A 7,649-nucleotide genomic window follows, 5' to 3' on the forward strand; every position below is an offset into this window, starting at 1 on the left:
TGCGCCAACTGAATGTCACTCTACGGATATAATTTCTGCTCCAGAAGACCGCACTGATGATGTCACACCTCAACACTCGGAATCACCATCTCAACGACCCGTTCGTGACAGTCGTCCACCTAAGTACCTACAATACTACGTCCTTTTATGAATGAATTGCTATTTATATCACTTATAAGTTCATATCAAATATTTATAGTAATAGTGTTAATTTATGTGCAGTTTTTATTCTTAAAGGAAGCAAATGGAATTTGCGCCATTATGTTATGTTGTGTTGTATCGCGAATCATTCAGAAACGATTTATCTAAAAATGGAATTGGTCCTGTACGAACTGTTTTTGCTTTGTGTATTGAATTCATTCACACGTTGTAACCACTAAGATAAAGGTTTTGATTTGTTTTTAAGGCTTTTGGTGTTTTCCATATTGGCGGTGCAAGGATTCTCTTGGTAATGATTCAGGTCTCATTTTTTTAACCATTTTTAATTCATTTGTTGTTTTTGGTGTGTGTTTTAAATCTAAAACTATGACTTTAGCTATAGAATAGCCCAATGATAAATGTCAAGAGGGTTAATTCAGGTGATCAGGTGTGGAGGATTTGAAACAGTTGAATGTTTTATATGCTAAAAGACATTTTAGCATATTTAGCAATATGATTCGAGTTTGAGAGGTCCACGTTTTGTAGAATTTAGTTTTCTCCTGATTTTTCATGAAATGTTTGTATGGTCTTTTATATCTGGTTCCACTAACTCTGAATGTAGAAATTAAAGTGGGATTTGCGAGATAATTTATGTACATACTGTGGTAACATGAACAGAATATAATTATTTTAAATATGTAGGTCTAATATCGACCTTCTTTTTCTTCAACCCCTATTTTTGTATGCCAAACAGGTTCCTGTAAATTTTCTACCAAGCCTCTTTCTTAACTTGTCACTGAAATTTAAAAGAAAGTGAAGAACCCATAAGAGTACTTTACAAAAGATATGTGAAAAATCGTGTTATTAAAATCAGATACTTAAAAACTTTAAGGAACTTATTAACAAAATTTAAAAAAAAAACGGAAATTTACGAAAGGCCTTACCATTTAAACGACAGAGGATGCTTACTCCTCCATGGCACATGATCCCATCCATGATGTTTTAAAAGGTCTACGTACCTGGTATGTTTGTTTTGCTCACAGTTTGTATTGTTTTTGTATATTATTGTTTGATTACCTATCGGTATCTCCCAGAAGACAGAGACCATAAAGATTTACATTAACTTTTTTTAAATTTCCTCTGCCAATAGCAGCCATGTTGGTTAAAATTAATTCAGATGTTCTAGGAAAAAAGCTGAAAATGTTAAAACGTAAAAGCAGAAAGGATAACTTATAATGCTGAAAGAAAAAGTCACTCATATATAATTAAATAAAAACTGGTAGTGGGTTTTATTGAAGATTTTCCTAACATGGGGCCATATATGTTGTAATGTACATAGAATCTCCATCTGTTGAAGCAGAAAAGAGCGATTTATTCAAACAACGCATATCTAATGCCTAATAATTAACATGAAACGTTGGCAGAGTCCCGGAGTTCCATAACCTTACTCCTTCTTCGGGAAAATGACAGATCAGCTTACTTCTGGGATCATTGATTAAACTCAAAAGAAAATGTTGTAATTTAATATAATCCAATCCTCCAAAGATATAGATAACTGAAGCAGACGATATTAAAATATCTCAAGCGACAGGCTCATGTCAGAATACATTCAAATAAGGAAATGCATGAATATTTTACTCTGAAGCCAGGCATGTCATCCCAAAAACTCAAGTGTTGCAGTTCAATATATGAAAAAGACAAAAAGTATTCAAGCTCAAAGGTACATTAAACAATAATAAATTGAAGCAGAGCAATACGGACCTCCAAAACATAAGAGGTGGGATCACGTGCAATGAAGGAGTGCGTATCCATTGGCAACTGGTCACACCAGACTTGTGCTCCTTGTCATAATCGGAAATAAAGGGGGGAAAGTGTGCAAATATAATTGGTGTAACAATAATTATAAAAAACGTTAGTCAACATTTGACTTAAAATGATAAATCGTAATTGCTGACAAAGAACTTACGAAATGATGACTTAAAACGAGACTGCTGAAATTCTTGTTTTATCAAATTGTTTGTCAATAATTACCTCGTTTTAGAAATTGTCCATACGTAGAGCATGCTCTCGTCTATCGAAACAACTGAGAGATATGAACCCCGTATGAAAGTCATGAAGGTACATGTATATTATTGCATAAGTAAGGGAAGTTGACGATTGAAAAATTTGTCATCATATTACATAAATTATTAAACTTAATTCTCGAAGAAGCTCAAATTTGAAAGCTAAAATCTGTGATAATTTTTTAGGTCACCTGAGTAAACTCAGGTGACCTATTGCTATCCGTTTTCGTCCGTCGTCGTGCGTCGTGTGTTAACATTTGAACATTTTCAGCTTCTTCTCTGAAACCACTGAACCAATTTCAACCAATTTTTGCATACAGCATCTATGGGTGAAGGGGAACAAAAATTGTGAATTTCATGGTCCCTGTCCCCCTGGGGCCTTGGAGGTGGGGCCAAAACCACTAAAAATAGTGCAATCTTTAAAAATCTTCTTCTTTACTCCTGGACATCAAGCAGACAAACTGTTGGTATGATTGTAATCAGCATTGAGTCCTCTACCAAAATTGTGAAATTCATGGCCCCAGGGTCAGGGGTTCTAGTGCTAGGGCGGGGCTCTATTGATAATATAGTGAAAATGCATTATTTCTTTGAAAATCTTCTTCTCTGCTCCTTGGTATCAAATTAACAATCTATGTACATAGTTATGATGAGCAAGAGTGCCTTTTTCAGATTTGTGAATTTTATTACCCCAGGGTCAGGGGTTCTGGTATTAGGGTAGGGCTCTATTAATTATATAGTGAAAATGCATTAATTCTTTGAAAATATTCTTCTCTGCTCCTGGGTATTGAATAAACTAACTAAGTACATTGTTATGATGACCAAGAGTGCCTCTTCCTAAATTGTGAATTTCATGGCCCCAGGGTCAGGGGTTCTGGTGTTAGGGTGGGGCTCTATTGATTAGATAGTGAAAATGCATTAATTCTTTGAAAATCTTTTTCTCTGATCCTGGGTATTAAATAAACTAACTAAGTACATTGTTATGATGACCAAGAGTACCTCTTCCAAAATTGTGAATTTCATGGCCCCAGGGTCAGGGGTTCTGGTGCTAGGGCGGGGCTCTATTGATTATATAGTGAAAAGGCATTTATTCTTTGAAAATCTTCTTCTCTATTCCTGTGTATTAAATAAACTAACTAAGTACATTGTTATGATGAGTAAGAGTGCCTCTTTCAAAATTGTGAATTTTAAGGCCCCAGGGTCAGGGGTTCTGGTGTTAGGGTGGGACTCTATTGGTTATATTGTGAAAATGCATTTATTCTTTAAAAATCTTCTTCTCTGCTTCAAGGTATTAAATAAACAACATAAGTACATAGTTATGATGAGCAAGAATAGCACCTCAACCAATTTTGTGAATTTTTATGTCCCCTGTGTCAGGGTTTTGCCATTTGCTTTAGGGGGGGGACTTTTGATTATATAGTGAAAATGCATTAATTCTTTGAAAATCTTTTCCTTTGCTCCAGGGTATTAAATTATGCCAATGATCTAAGTATATATATATTTTTTTGATGAAAAAAGGTGTATCTAGCAAAACGGTTAATTTCATGCCCCCTGGGTCAGGGGTATTGGGGGGGGGGGGGGGTTACATAGTCTGAAAATAAATTAATGCTTTGAAATCTGCTTTTTGGTATTAATCAACCATTTATGATGAAATAAAATTTATGATAAAATTTCCAAAATTTTGAAATAAATGGCCCCAGGGTTAGTGGTTCCTTTGGGGTGAGGTGCATAAATGGTTATAAAGTGGAAGTGCATTTTCTCTTTGTTACTCTGATCTACGTCTGGGTATTAAGTAACTAGAGTAAGCATGGTAAGTGTATAATTATGATGAGCAATAGTGCCTCTTTCAAAATTATGAATTTCATGGCCTCTGGTTTAAAACACGAAATAAATTCAATTGTTAAAAGTTGTTACATGACCCTCAGGTGACCTATAAGGCCCGTGGGCCTCTTGTTTCCCAAAGCTTCAGAGATACAAAATTATCAAGTTCGTCTTTTACGTAGGTTTTGAGTGCAGCAAAACATTTGTAGAAGAGGATGACATAATCCAAGATACCACACTTGATAGCTTTAAGCCAATGAATGTCTGGGGATTTATTTCACTTTTTCTCACTTGATCCACACAGAGCACCAGGTTCGTTTGAAAATTCCATCATTAAAATGAAATATCTTCACTAGACTCCATTCATACATCTTTGATTTTTGGGTAAAAATGTCTAACGTTTTAGAATAAACGGGTTAAAGACAAAATGAAACGGTCCATATATTTTATCGATATCTTGATTTGAAATTCATTTACGGGACGGCCATTTGAAAATTACATGGTTTGCCAAAATATTTTTCTGTCTTCCCTGAAAAGAATTTAAACCAGTTTTTGCGATGTTGTAGAGTATATCAAGGACAAATTTAGCTGCAGAACTGTAGCTTTCTGTTTAAGAAAATTCAGACAGATAAAGCTCTACAACGTCAGCTTATTTATTTTCTTTACATAGGGGATAATTCCAAAATTAAAGTTGGCTTCTCCAACTGACATTAAAGTTAGCTTTTCGCACGTTAAAAATTTTTCTTTCAATTTTAATCGTAGCTTTTCCAACAAAGTAGGGGGATGTCGAAATGACAGCTCTTATGTTTAAGTTATGGTGTAGTGTGTGGCGAATGGAGAGCATTTGCTCAAGAGCAAGGAGGTGATTACTTCTTACGTCGCTGTTTCGAACCCCACTGTGGGACATGCAGATTATCCCATTTTTCTCTATTCGGGGCAGTATCTTCATCTCGTAGTTTTTTGTTTTTTGTTTTTTTTTTTTGTTTCATGCTTCAGAAGATACTTTAATTATAGCGTTGTATTTTACTCCGGTGACCAGAAAAGCTCTTATTACAAACAAGAGATGTTTGTAAAACACTTATGTCCCTCCCCCCACCCCCCCACAATTGGAATTTGGAGTCCAAAAAGGCACAACTCTGTCAAAAATGGCGCGATCGTACCCAAAACAGAACTTGACCTAGATAGTCATCTTATAAATCTGTATACTAAATTTCATTTTAGTGTGTGCAACCTCTGCGAAGAAAATGAACGGAAACTGCAAATAATTGGAATTTCTCTGAGTCCAAGGGGCATTACTCTGTCAAAAATGGCGCGACCGTACCCAAAACAGAAACCTAGATATTCATCTGATATATCTGTATAACAAATTTCATTTCAGCAACGGTTGTGAAGAAAATGAACGGAAACTAAATGGACCTGTCACCAACAGACCGACCAATGAACAGCAGCAAAGCAATATGCCCTCCCTTCTTCGAAGAGTGGCATAATTAAGGGGAAATCATTTAGAGTCAGAAATATGTACTCAAAATACACATATGTTTACAAAATGAACCCCAGATGGCTTCGTCAGTCTGGAAAATACAATTATTCTTCTGCATTCGATAATTCTGAAAATGCCATCATTCTTGTCTAAAGCTCTAGTTCTCACCTCTGTGTGTTTGAATAAATTGACGAACTGATTATTTCATCTGTATGGACATTCTGAGATTTAAAAATCGAGATTTTATTGTTCTGTCAATCAAAAGCAAGTTTGTTGCATGTCGACCTTGAGACATGAAAATTTATTATCATATGAACGAAATGAAATAAATGGACATGTTTCTTCAATTTTTGAAGGGATTTTTTTTTTGATGAATCAGAACATGTAAAATTGATTATTATTTATCCGGTGGAATGTATTATTAAATTTCTAATATTTGAGATGCCTAAGGACAGGCTGAAGACTGTGTTTAAATTTCAAGGTCGTGATGACTAGTATTATTTTCTCTGTTATTAAATTATTAAAATGAAAACGATTTTACTTTATAATTCTTAATCTTTGAAGTAATTTGATATAATTATTCTTAACAAATAAATCTAAAATGAAAATTATTTTGGTCATGTAGATTCTTCCATTCTTTATTTTGTAGGTTAGATCACGTGTTGACATTTAAAGTTTGTACAAGAAGTTGAAGCCGAGTTGGCAATATTTCCGTAATACTTTAGATATTGATTAAGTTAGCCATTTATATATTTTCTGTCTTTGTTATTTATTGAATTTTATTTTTGGACATATATTAGGTATTTCAGGAATAATAAACCAAAATTTCATTCGATGGATTTTTTTTTTAAATGGTCATTCTACAATATGCTTTTAGATATAGCTCACTCTTGTATTTATTAACTCATCTTTTACTATCGGTCACATCAGCTCTTTATTAGTGGTTGTGTCAGAATGTACACATGGGGCAATTCGGCGTTATTTTTAGGGTTCATTCTACCTATTCCCACTTTTTGAAAATCAGGTAAGAAAAGGTAAGATTTCAAGTGGGAATAGGTAGAATTTTTGTGCAAACAAATAATTAACTATGAAAACATACAATTACTGTATAAACAATAATTAATGAACATCTATAAAGGACAGGACCGGTATATTTGTTTTTTAAGATAAAAATCAGAATTTTTACCTTTTATTCGTTAGAAAAAATGGATTTTAAGGGAATTAGATTTTCCCCATTTATATATTAATTCTAAAATCCACCTTTTTAAATGCTTTTCCTCGATAAATCTTTTTATTGTATGTTCTAAAATCAAGTTATTCAAATGCATTTTCTTGTAAGACATTTTCTGTTACTTTCTCAAATCCATATTTTTTAAGAAAATAAATATTTCTCACAAATTTCTGTCTTAAAATGTAAACAAGAAAAAAAAAATACATGTGAATCTAAGAGGGGATGTAATTAGTATAAAACGAATTAACTATCTAAACATCTATTGTTATTTGCAAGTGGGAATAGGTGGAATTGAGATTTAAAAAGTGGGAACAGGTAGAAGACACCATTTTTAGCTCGTTGGTAAAATATAATGATTATTGTTTAGATCAAATTTAGAATTTCTATTCCTCATTTATTCACGGGTGAATGTCGAAAAGACGCATGATAGTATAGGCGAACAAATTTAATAGATGTACATACACAATTGGCTAACAAATACAAAACCATCCCAGTTTATTTGATGACTAGCTATAAAACATATCAAAATATGAAGATCATATGCATGGAATCTATTTCACATACCCAAATCAATGAATTCAAAGTAATGTCCATTAAATGCCAAAATAAATTGATGTGTAAAGTCACACGACATGAATTATTTCGTGAAAACATAGCACCCCTACTTTGAAGTTGATGGGTTCGATTTACATGAAAGTCTTTCTTGTGTTTTATGTACATGTAATAATTTATATTAAGCACTAGCTGAAATCCGCGCAAGCGCGGGGAATTTTTTTTTACTGCTAACAGCTAGAACTATTTTCCAAAAAAACTATCTGAGATTTATTACACAGGAATAGGCCTACAGCATGACGAAATACTTCAAAGTTCCACAATTAGTTTAGGAGGAGAAATAAATGATTATTAGAAATACACTCCC

This window comes from Saccostrea cucullata, unplaced genomic scaffold, assembly GCF_032062105.1.
Source record: "Saccostrea cucullata isolate Sc308-1 unplaced genomic scaffold, CSIRO_AGI_Scuc_v1 ctg2155, whole genome shotgun sequence".
In the NCBI taxonomy this organism is placed as follows: Eukaryota; Metazoa; Mollusca; class Bivalvia; order Ostreida; family Ostreidae; genus Saccostrea; species Saccostrea cuccullata.